General features: G+C 39.1%; 1 protein-coding gene and 1 non-coding gene across 5 annotated transcripts in view; one reads left to right on the forward strand and one right to left on the reverse strand.

Annotated features, from left to right (window-relative positions):
* The window catches only part of Atg18a (Autophagy-related 18a), an 82,396-nt gene that overhangs the window by 12,428 nt on the left and 56,696 nt on the right, over positions 1–13,272 (reverse strand). The window lies entirely within an intron of this gene.
* Positions 9,440–9,513, forward strand: TRNAL-CAA (transfer RNA leucine (anticodon CAA)). Its single transcript has one exon. It is a non-coding gene; the product is annotated as a tRNA-Leu (tRNA).

Genomic DNA, 13,272 nt, shown 5'->3' on the forward strand with positions numbered 1-13,272 from the left:
CCACCATTCTCTATCTTTACTGTTTCTGTATTAATCTAGCTTCCTCCATATCTTATATTTCCAATATCAAGAGTGATTGTCTCTCAAGATTGGGGCTGTCACTGAAGCTTGCTCCACTGATGAAGCTAGGAAGAAGAAACCAGTTCCATCGTGGAGGCAACTTTCTAGAAATCCTTCTACCTACAATGACACTGGGTACTCTAAAGTTTCTATCGTTGTTCCTACCTTGTCCCTCATGGTAATGATCCTCAACTACTTCTAAATTAGAAATACTGAAGTGATGAGCAAACTTATTTTATCATTCCCATTGCAATGCTATCTGGCAACGAAAGAGGAACTCTTCTGAGGGATCTCTAAGGGTATAATATAATTTCGTGTGGCTATTTCTAGCCGGGTGCAGCCCTTGTAAGGCAGACCCTCCGATGAGGGTGGGCGGCATCTGCCATGTGTAGGTAACTGCGTGTTATTGTGGTGGAGGATAGTGTTATGTGTGGTGTGTGAGTTGCAGGGATGTTGGGGACAGCACTAACACCCAGCCCCCGAGCCACTGGAATTAACCAATGAAGGTTAAAATCCCCGACCCGGCCAGGAATCGAACCCGGGACCCACTGAACCGAAGGCCAGTACGCTGACCGTTCAGCCAACGAGTCGGACATCTCTAAGGGTGAACAGTTACTTTTGATTTATGCCAAGTGCATCACCAGATGTCATTAACCTGGTAACGACATGAAGAGCCACCATTTTTGTTCATCTTAAAAAATAAGCTGCCTTGGCTGAGAATGAATCTACTATCTTGGTACCTGAAGTCTGACACACTACCTCTCATCCAGTGAGGCAGCATTGTCTTTGATGTAAGTAATTAACTATTAAAATGTGTCTTACCTGCAAAAGCAAGAAGTTTAGGGGATATTATTTTACATTTGAAAGATCTCTGGGGGCACGCTCTGTGTCCACCAAACAAATTAAACTCAGCCTAAGATATCATGTAAAATAATTAATATTGTGATTATCTGTCACATTGAGCAATATTATTTTTGTGTTATATTTAGGCAAGTATGGCAATATTAGTTAGCTATTGTGGTGTACATGGGACCTGTTCATTTCATATTGCAGATGTAATGTATCACTGTTAGCTGTTACTCATTTCCAAGTTAACCTACTTCCCAAAAGTCTTTTCCACACTCATAAGATTATGTAAATATTTCTGCTGCCTAAACACTTCGTAATGTTTGTTATGGAATAAATGAAGTCATGAATATTAATAAAGACATCAATAGCAGCTTCCAGGTAAATAAAACAGCCTATACCAAAGAAACATGGACATTTAACTGACTACTGAAGAATGCCATTAAAAACCCTTCACCATGTGTTCATTTGTATCTTTCAGAGAAGAAAAACAAAGAAAACAAAATAAGAAAATTACAAATGTCTGGCATCTCTGTAGCAGAGAGAGACCAAATATACTCACACTGCTTCATGTACAAAGCTATGCCAGTGTTGCTTTTGGCAAGAATATTACAGCACGAGTCAAGAGCATGACGATGCACTGCTTGATGTTCCATTGCTTCTTAAATTATACAGAAACTATAAGGATAAGTCATCACAGATTATGCTTGAGGTCACTTTCCCTGTTTTTCAATTAAATAGTAGCATATATTAGCTAGTGGGATAAATCTTAAAGCTTCATACTATTACTGTATTTTTAATTACAGACCTTCCAAACTAAAGAATTTAGAGAAGTTCAACATTCTTGTTTGTGGAGGTAAAAATGACAGTTAAAACAATGAAGGCGAGGAAAGCTTGGGGAATAAATGAACTTGCTGGAAACACACGAGTAAGCACAAGTATATGGGAAGAGAAAAGGTCCCAGAAGATTAGTGAAAGATTAGTGAAGTATGTAAACATTATAGAGACAATTAAATCTTCTGTTGCCAAATTAAGGAGAGAATACGAGAAGAATGTATTTTTAAAATGGTGAAATGTGACATCAAGAACAATAATTTGGTTTCCGAAGTCAAAAATCAACAGTGGAAACCCGAGCAGAAGGTTATGAAAGTCTAGTATGTATATCTACTCCTTAGATCAGTTTCCTGATATGGGGTTGAGGATGAGGTGAGATGAAATTATATGCCATATTTTTACAGCTGGATGTCCTTCCTGATGCCAACCTCAGTTAAGGAGTTAATGAAGATGAAATGAATGATAAATGAAAAAAAAAAAAAATAATAATAATGACTAAGTCCCACAAACAATTTCAACAGTTTTTGGAGATGCCAAGGTGATAGAATTTTGTCTGGAAGGAGTTTTTGAAAGTGCCAGAAAATCTACTGACACAACGTTCGTGTATTCAAGCACCTTCAAATATCACCAGAGTGAGTCTGGATCAAACCTGCCAACCTGAACTCAGATGGCCAGCACTCTACCGTCTGAGTTGCTTAGCCTGGCGGAACATATTTTAAATGCTGCAATTGTCAAGAACATGATGGTTTGAAACTGAAACTGGATTTGGACAAGGAAATGTATCACCACCTTCATAATTATGAATGATGATGGAAACAAGAGAGACCAGCTCCTTTGAAACAGATGACCCTGGGTTCCCTCCTCTTCACGAAATTCTCCTGGAGATCTGATCGAGAGGCTATTCCGGAAAAGCTCCATCATCACGGCTTTGGCAAGAAATTTTTACAGCCGAATGCCCTTCTTAACGCTAACCCTCCTCCGTTATCCAGAACTGGGATATATGTGTATTTGGTGATTTGGAATGTTACTAATTATTATTAAATTTTAAAAATTGGCACAAATAATATTTTCTAGGACAAGGGATTAGACTGAAAAAATTTACCATGGGAGATAGCTGATAAATTTCTAACTTCTTTGAAATCATACAAACAAGGAAATCTGCCACCTGGACGACAGTCCTAAATGCAGGTCACTGATTAGTGACAATTGATGGTTCGATTCCTGGCTGGGTCGAGCATATAGTTAATTTCTCTACCTTGGGGAATGGATGTTGTTCAGCTTAATACTTCTTTTCATCTACATAAAACACACAATACCAACCACTCTGCAGAAACATGCAATAGCAAAGAAGGCCAGAAAGACAAAGAAGGAAAAAGAAGGCAGTAAAAGAAGAATGAACACAATATTATTTTCTGATGATACTGTGATTTGGAGAAAGGAAGACTGAGAAGTGCAGGAAGAGCTTGGTGCAGTAAAGTGGAAACAATGAAAAAAATGCAGAATGAGAATTTTTTTTTTTGCTAGTTGCTTTACATCGCACCGACACAGATAGGTCTTATGGCGACGATGGGACAGGAAAGGGCTAGGAGTGGGAAGGAAGCGGCCGTGGCCTTAATTAAGGTACAGCCCCAGCATTTGCCTGGTGTGAAAATGGGAAACCACGGAAAACCATTTTCAGGGCTGCCGACAGTGGGATTCGAACCTACTATCTCCCGAATACTGGATACTGGCCGCACTTAAGCGACTGCAGCTATCGAGCTCGGTAGAATGAGAATCAGTGCAGAGAAAAGTAAATTAAAATTCACAGAAGTGGGTCACAAAAGATAATGTGAGCCAGTGAGAGAAAGATATACAGAAAGAAGTGAAGGTGGTAAAGTGATAAAATGGAAAAAGACAGAGATACTGTAGTTTAAATATTCTGAATGGAAGAATGAACAAAGAATAAACTACGGAATTAAAAATGAAAGCGAGGCCAAGGAGGAACCAGGCGATGAATGAACTAGTTGCAAACAGCATAAAGCAAAGGGGCATGGATCGGAACACCGAGATGGGTAAGGAGTGATAGAACGTTAAGACTTGAATGGCCCTAACCCGACACCATCTGGATACGGCGACAAGACTACAACAATGATCGGTACTGCGAAATATAATTACAATCTCTTCTTTCTGTTGCTGGACTGAGTGGCTGAGATCTTCTGAGCGCTAGTTGGTGGGTTTGAACTTGGCTCAATCTGACGGTATCAGAAGGTGTGTTTGAATTTACCAGCGAATGGAAGAACTTCAGCAGGACAAATTATGGCAACTCGACATCTCCAACAACCGCAAAACTTATTCAGAGGGACATAAAACCAACATTATTGACATTAACATCTTCCTCTGGTAATAAAACAAGGCCAGTGAAGGTTTCCCTAAGATTAGAGGATTTCGAGAAGTATTGGGTCAAATTATATAATAGACTAACAAAAATTACATCATAAGGATTGTATTAAATTACTAGAATGTTCAAATTCAGAACTGCCCATTTAAATTAATGTCCTTCAACATTGTATTTTTTGACCATGTCAAAATTAATACACCAAGACCATTCAATATCTTAAATGGTTTAACATTAATCATACAAGCCTACATTGTTTCTATTATCTTTCTGCTTCAAATATGTGACTGCATACTGATTAATTTTTGGGAACATCAACTACACAGGGTCAGTGGCGTATGCCGAGTCCAACACGTGGGCTACCACTAGACTTAGGTTACCCCCCAAGAGTTTTGAGCAGCAACCAATAGCCAACGGAGTAGCCTGCTGTGTTACCTCGCTGTTTCAGAAGCTACTGTCCTGGCCTCTGCTACTGTCAATACTCAAAACCTGATCAGTGGAGATGGTAGCCTAAGGTCTTTGTCCGTCTTTGTGGCTAAATGGATAGAATGCTTGCCTTTGGTCCGAAGGCCGCGGTTCAGTTATCAGAATCAAGCCCCTCGTACCGTAATTTCCGCTGGTTTGGGGACTGGGTGTTAATGACGTCTTCACCATTCATTTCATCCTCATTAGGTCACCACCAAACCTATACATATGCCATGCACCATTATCATTACTATTATTATTATTACATACAAATTTTGAATTTTGCAGCATTACCAGTGGTGGTGTCGATCCAAGATCACGGGTTCGATTCCAACCAACAAAAGAGAACACTACACCTGAAAGATTACGTTTCATTTTAGCAGATCTACCTATAAAAAGAAAACTGTATTAGTCCTATAACAGAAGCCATGCAGTGTCTTCCTACAAGGATGTACTGTAGAAGTAACTGGAGTGAAAAGTCAGCACTCCGTTATCTATGAGTATGAGGTGAGGAAGTATATACGATGAAGAACGCATGGCTGTTAGTAAGCAGTGGCAATCCGATACGCCGAAGCCTAGCATACCTATCCCCCGGTCCCCACACCTATCGAGCATACAGCAGCAAGCCGCACGAGGTGGGTCGAGGGGAGAGGGACGAGAGTCTGGGCTGCAATATCTTTCTCCGATGCCTTGCTCTCAGAAATACGTGCGGCATTTTTTCTCACTGCTTTGAAGTTTTGTAAATGGAGCTATGTGTCAGATGCTTACATTATAATGTGCTTTAGATTTCCATCTTTCTCATTTGAGGTTTGGGCTTCACCGATAGCCTTGGTAGCCCTCAGTATACGCCACTGCACAGGGTGGACACGAACTCTAACAACAACCCAGCAGAGTTCTTACAATAATATATGCATTTATTTATCCTCTTGTTCAATACATTATTTCATCTCTTAATATTAAGTTTATCCAGACATATTTAGACTACTTATGAGCCATTTAATAGATTTTAACAGTCCTTATAAATTACAACAAGAAGCTATCTTATTTCACCGCATAATCGTTGCATCCTTTATTTTCAATACAAGAATTGGATTTTTAAATTTTATCGCATAATCGTCACACGTCTGTTTAAAAGGTAAATGGAACTGCAATGTAAGTTGCATATGAATGCGCAATTTAAATACGTATATGCCTTATTGGCAATTTGGCAACACAGTCACGTTTGCGAGAGGTTGTATAACGTATAAATTATTATTAACTACTTACTAAACAATACCGGTATACACACAACGCATGGATTATTGGTTATTTGACAAGGTCGCAAAACAGTATACAGTTTATAGCCTACACCAGTGACATTATTTCTTATCTGAAAAATGTAAGGCTGTAAAGTATCGCTTATCGGTAGCGTCGCTGGGAAATATGGGCACCGCACACACTTGTTTTCTTGTACGGCTTTCAAAGCCCTGCAACGAGGGGTGCACTGGTTTCGGAACGCACAGGCGAAGGGTGACAAAATGACTCACTGAGAATCTAATTCACACACACAAACAAACCAAAAAGCTCTTATCAATGGTCAATGTCAGAATGAATACGTTCTTTTTTTCTTAACATTGTCGTGTTCTTGTGGTCAACTATAATATATAATTGAACGTTCCAGTACTGGGAAATTTACGAGTAGGTACACCCCTGCTTGAAACCCTTGTACTTCACCTCTAGTGGACCTCTCCATGTTGTGGGGGTATGCAGGTTTTGCCTGTTTTGTGTTTATTCGGTACTCTCATGGAAGTATCGACTGCTCTGGAATGTAGAGATGCATGTGTGTGTTAGTTAGTGACTTGATTACTGTAGACTTGTGTGTGTGAGAATTTAACTTTTATTTTGTTTTCAGGATGTTTGTAGAAATATTGTGTGTTTAAATAGATAATTATTACAGATAATTATAGATAATTATTACAGAAACCTTTCTGTGGCCTTCAAGCTAAAGGTAATTGTCTTCGCTGAACAGCACGGTAACAGCTATGGAAGGAAAATTTTCATTGAGTGGAAACTTGGTGCATGACTGTCGGAAATTAAAAGGAGCTAAAACCACAACTATTCTAGACATGTGTTTAGATATCCAGAAACAGGGAAGTGTCCGAAAATTGACTAAGTGTTTCTGTATGTCAAAGAAATACATAACACTGGTTGCAGTATATCATATGAAATGTTACAAATGAAGGCACGGAAGGTAGCACGCGAACACATTCTTATAACTCAGTTTAAGGTGAGTTTTAGGGGGTTACGAGGTTCATGCAACGACACAATCTGTCGATGTGAAGGAGAACAACACTGTGTAAAAGATTGCCTACTGATTACCCGGACAAGATAGCAAATTTTCACTGATTTGTCTTACGTTTGCACCAGAAAAATTTGTACTTAACTTTCTAGAATCGGTAATGCTGATCAGGTTCCAGTCTGTTTCTATACCGTATGCCTCACAACAGCACTATTGCACTATAAGGATCATGGAGTGTATTTATGAAGACTAGCGGTAGAGAGAAATTACAATGCACGGCAATATTACAGCTGATGGAAGAAAGTTGCTGCCTCACACAATATTCAAGAGGAAAATGATGCCTAAGCAAATACAGTTTCTCTGTGGAATCGTGTAGGAGTGCATCCAAGGCTTGGATGGTCGTGGAACTCATGCTGGACTGGTTTAAAACTGTGTGGGATACAAGACACGATGCACTACTGAAACAGACTGCTCTGCTTATTTTAGATGGATTCCAAGTTCACCTTGTGAATGGAGCGAAGCAACTTTTCAATGAAAATAAGACAACAGGTAGTCATTTCCAGTGGCCTAACATGACACTCACTGGAAATATTAGGCATCCATCCTACTACTTAGTACAATACAACAGCAAACACTCGAAAATGAGTACGCTGATCTTCCAAACAGAACTCCTCTTCATCTGTGAGCACTACTTATGATGCTCATGGGCAATGAAGAGTCGGGACTTTATACCACCTGAACTAGTCTCCAAGAGCTTCAAAATGACGGATATGAAGATTACGCTGTGTGGAAGAGTGACTAAGAATATGAAACTGGTATGAGCAACGGCGACACAGAAGATTTAGAGTAAATGCACTAATTTTTTGCAAGTATAATATTTTAACTTTAATGCTCGGATTAATGACAGTAAGTAACAAGTTCATTTTTATTTTCAGATTGGAAAATGTTCGCCAAACAGTTGTGAATAAGTTATAAATTTTGATTTGGACTATTTTAATTATTTTGATGTATAGGGGAGGAGGAGGGAGGGGCAACTGGGAGGTTTGGGACTTTCTGTTTTAAAAATATTGCTTGGCAATAAGGAGTCAAGACATCACTGTCATATTTGAGTTTCATTTGTTTAAGGCTGCCATGCTGCAACTGCTTTAGTGTAATTCAATTCACATGATTTTCACATCTAAAGTAAAAAAAATTAAGCTGTTTTTGAATTAATTACAAAGTAAAATATTCCATTTTGGAACTGTGAACAAAGTACTGTGGATTCAGTATTATTTTATGTTAGTATGTGTTAAAAATGTAGTTCAGTTACATAACCTAAAACCAGCATATAGTTACAAATTAGAAATATGGTAACCAAGTGAGGGTTGGGACATAGATGTCCCAATGCTCCCCCCCCCATGTTTTTCCTTTCGTGACATAATTTTTAGCCTTTTTATATCCTTTTCAAATCTCACTAGCAGTACGCCATTCATGTACCAGAAGAGGACAGATGGCAGCCACCATCTATGGAGGTAATTGAAGCCGCTGTATGTGATATGAAGAATGGCAAAGGGTTGCAAGAGACAGCAACGAAGTATGGGATACCTAAACCAACTTTGTCTAAGTATGCAGTGGACCGTGCTACTAAATTATCTCATATGGGAAAAATCAGTTCCTTATATAATCACTCCCAAGTGTTCACAAAACAAGAGAAATCCTTGTTAGCACAATATTTAATCATGAGTTCTAAATTAAATTATGGACTCACTAGAGTGGGGGCAAGAAAACTTGCATTTGAGTTTGGTCTGAAGAATGAAAAAGGCTTACCTGCAAGTTGGTTGGCTAACAAAATAGCAGGGGAAGATTGGATGAAAGCTTTTATGAAACGCAACAGCAACTTCATTGAGAAAACCTGAAGAAACTAGCCTCTCATGGGAACAAGTTTCAATAAAACAAAAGAAGAATTTTTTGGAAATTTTAGATCTGTTTTTGAACGGTACCATTTTTTATCCACACTCTGTATATAATTGTGATGAGACAGCTTTAACTACGGTGTAGACCCCACAAAATGAAATTGCTGAAAGAGGAGCTAAGCAAGTGGTTCAACCATAATAGATCGCCCTCTTCCCAATGAAAAAATCTTGTACTACAGCCTCTACTGCAGTAAACTCTCCAACTATCAGCTCAAGTACCAGTGAACTGCAAGCAGAATCAACAGTAACAGACACTTAAATAACATGACCTGAACACTGCATCAGAAGTATGCTGGTGCCTCATCATGATGAAATCATATACACTAGCAAATTATCAGCAAAACATCTTCCGGCAATTGTGGAAAGACATGTTGAAGGAAGACCATTCTGTTGGGAAGCACATAAGGCCCAATCACACAATACCAGCCCATAGATTCACAGCGAATGTCTGTTAATAAGAACGAAACACCAGTGTATGTGGGTTTTTGTCGGCACAGATCAATTCTGACTGTTGAACACGCCTTTCCTTGTAAACACTGCATTTTTACGGTAATGTGCCGAAGTAGACCACAGGTTCCTTTTGTCTAAACACTCAGCAAACATCCTTTCCAACAGAACAAAGATGTCCTAGGCCACCATAGCTCAATTGGTAGAGCAACCGACACAAAATCGGGAGGTTGTGGGTTCGGATCCCACTGGTGTCCGGTTGGCCATTTTTGTTCTGTACTTAACATCTCTTCAACACATACTAAATATATGTAACACGACCTAATAGGTTGAAAGTCGGTTTCGATCCATGAACAACTTCTGAAATTTTGTCGCAGTTCATATCCATCCTGCATGTGACTTAAAATGTTGTGTTTCGTGTGTTAATCCCCTTTAATAACAAAACAATGCACACCAGCAATATTTTCACAAGGATGAAGGAAATTTACAAGAAAGAAATCATTATTGCAGCCTTACAATATCTAACAGCCTATTCTTGTTCACTATGGAAGAAATACCTCTATCAAGAAGAATGGAAACAGGCAGCAGAATTTGCACTGTCACGGGAATTACGAAAAATATGAACAAATCCTCTTTGTTGAAAGCAGGGACATGGATCTCGAAGAGTGAAACATATTTCAAATTAGTATTGTGATAAAGATAGCCTAAATCACTTTCAGTGAAGATAACCAACCTATTTCCCCAATCGCTCAAGTACCAAACTGGGGCTACATGCAGTGCAACCTAGACACAACTAACAATGAACTTCATAATTCATAAATGAAACCTAAAAACCTCAACAATATACAGTGTCAGAAAAAAGGTTTAAGACCAGCCCCTCAAAATCAGCTTATTACCTGCTTGTCTTATACTTCTTTCTTTTTCACTTTTCTGTTAATTAAACAATAATCTTCGTTGAAATGGCTCTAAAGTAATGATTTTCTAAGTTTAAAAAAATAATAAAACTGCACATTTCTTCTTGAAATAAACGTAATAGTTAAAAAACGGAATAGAATTAAATTATGATTGTTTTTCTAAGAGATCTTACCAAGGGCATTTCAATGCAACGAATGGAAAAATTACAAAAAATATCAGCTTAATGTTTTTGGGTTTAGTATTTTTGAAATTGGGACTAAAGAGGGGCAATATTAGAATATTATTTTTTAGTGCATTTCAAAATCACCACCTTCCATACAGGTTGGCAACATATGTTCCTTCTGATGTTATGAATATAAACTCTATGTCAGTCAGCACACACACCTGCTTTACCAATATCACCATTTTGAAATGCACTAAAAAGAAAATTCCAACATTGCCCCTTTTTAGTCCCAATTTCAAAAACATTAAGACCCCCCCCCAAAAAAATTAAGTTGATCTGTTTTTATTTAAAAAATTCCGTTACTTGCTTTGAAATACCATTGGTAAGATCTATTAGAAAAACAAAGAGAAAATTTTTATTTTATCCCATATTTGAATTATTACGTTTATTTCAGGAAGAAATGGGCTATTTTATGTTATTTCTTAAAACATTAAAAAAATTATAACTTTTGAGTCATTTCAGCAACAACAAGCACATTTTCAACTGAGGAAAGGGCACGAAGATCGGAGCGTCTGAAGAAGTACTGGGAGGACCGCAAAGCCCGAACAATCCCTTCAAAGAGACCTGAGCGACAGACTGACTAAAGTGATCCTATGTGGTCATAAAAGAAGAAGATGAACCATAAAGCATCCTTAAAGTTGGACACACTGTGATTTTTTGAAGCTGTTAGTAGCTTTTTAATGTTCTATTTGCAAGATGCCCACTATAATGAGATATGTTTATCATTCATTATATTAAAATACATACATCGTTTATGTAAATACACTATGCGATCAAAGGTATCCGGACACCCCTAAAAACATACGTTTTTCATCTTAGGTGCCACCTACTGCCAGGTACTCCATAGCAGCGACCTCAGTAGTCATTAGACATCATGAGAGAGCAGAATGGGGTGCTCTGCGGAACTCACAGACTTCAAACGTGGTCAGGTGATTGGGTGTCACTTGTGTCAGAAATCTGTATGCGAGATTTCCACACTCCTAAACATCCCTAGGTCCACTGTTTCTGATGTGATAGTAAAGTGGAAATGTGAAGGGACACGTACAGCACGAAAGCGTACACTTTGACCTCATCTGTTGACTGACAAACCGCCGACAGTTGAAGAGGGTCGTAAAGTGTAATAAGCAGGCATCTATCCAGACAATCACATAGGAATTTCAAACTGCATCAGGATCCACTCCAAGTACGACAGTTTGGCAGGAGGTGAGAAAACTTGGATTTCATGGTCGAGCGGCTGCCCATAAGCCTCAAATCACGCAGGTCAATGCCAAACGACGCCTCGCTTGGTGTAAGGAACGTAAACATTGGACGGTCGAACAGTGGAAAAACGTGTAGAGTGACGAATCACGGTACACAATGTGGCGATCCGATGGCAGGGTGCAGGTATGTCGAATGCCCGGTGAACGTCATCTGCCAGTTAGTGTAGTGCTAACAGTAAAATTCGGAGGCGGTGGTGTTAAGGTGTGGTCGTGCTTTTCATGGAGGGGGCTTGCACCCCTTGTTTTGCACGGCACTATCACAGCACAGGCCTACATTGATGTTTTAAGCACTTTCTTGTTTACCATTGTTGAAGAGAACTTTGGGGATGGCGATCGCATCTTTCAACACGATCGAGCACCTGTTCATAATGCACGGCCTGTGGCGGAGTGGTTACACGACAATAACATCCCTCTCATGGACTGGACTGCACAGAGTCCCGACCTGAATCCTATAGAACACCTTTGGGATGTTTTGGAACGCCGACTTCAAGCCAGGCCTCACCGACCGACATCACTACCTTTCCTCAGTACAGCACTCCATGAATAATGGTCTGCCATTCCCAGAGCAACCTTCTGGTACCTGATTGAACGTATGCCTGCGAGAGTGGAAGCTGTCATCAAGGCTATGGGTGGGCCAACACCATATTGAATTCCAGCGTTACCGATGTAGGGCGCCACAAACTTGTATGTCATGTTCAGCCAGGTGTCCAGATACTTTTGACCACATAGTGTATGTGGATGAAGAATGTCAAATACAGGCGATAGACTTCACCTTGAATTCAGAATGAGAGAAGATTTTTTCTAAGAAAACTCCTTCTTTGTGACATGTTGTATGAAATTAGACATAGTAACTGATGAACTGACAAAAAGTTTTTAATGGAATAAGCTGAGAAATAAGCAATATGAAATAACAGTGTGTGTTTTTAAAAGGTGATTGTATCAACAAAAATATACCAGTACAGTTTAATTAATCCAATCAAATTTCAAGTTTTATATTACCCTTATAAAGGCTGGCCCACCTAAGTTTATCTCAAATATCTTCCAACTAGTTGAAGATAGCAACACTCTTTCCCTAAGGTGAATAACAATAACGACCACATGAAAGACTGTGCAATGTGCGTCCTGTGTTTTAACAAGCACAGAGGCAGTAATACAAAGTTTGTTTCTTTAAAGGGAACTATACCCATTTCTGTCATGTACACAGTGTGTTGCAGGCAGCCTCATTCAGCGATATATTCCACAGTCAGACATGCAGCAATGACAAGAATGGGTACGGAAGTATGCAAGTTTTGAAATGTGGTGCCTTCAGGAGTTACCATCCATAAGTCAAGGGCTATGTATGGCTCATACCTCATGTTGATGTCACCACGAAGATTGAACAGGTCTTCAACAATGGCAGCACATTTGGAAACGTGTATTTTTCAATACTGGTCATCACCAATGGAAATAATTGCATCCCTGAATGTGGCTGCATACGAACAACTTGTGTGTGACAAAGTATAGTTCTATTTTAATTTTTTTGTTCAGTGCAGACTCACTTAAATGTAACTGAAAAGCTTTTAAGTTACATATAGTTCTATTACAGCAACTAGGTACTGCTATCTTGGTGCTTGTTAAAA

The sequence above is a fragment of the Anabrus simplex genome, chromosome 6, assembly GCF_040414725.1.
Source record: "Anabrus simplex isolate iqAnaSimp1 chromosome 6, ASM4041472v1, whole genome shotgun sequence".
Classification (NCBI taxonomy): Eukaryota; Metazoa; Arthropoda; class Insecta; order Orthoptera; family Tettigoniidae; genus Anabrus; species Anabrus simplex.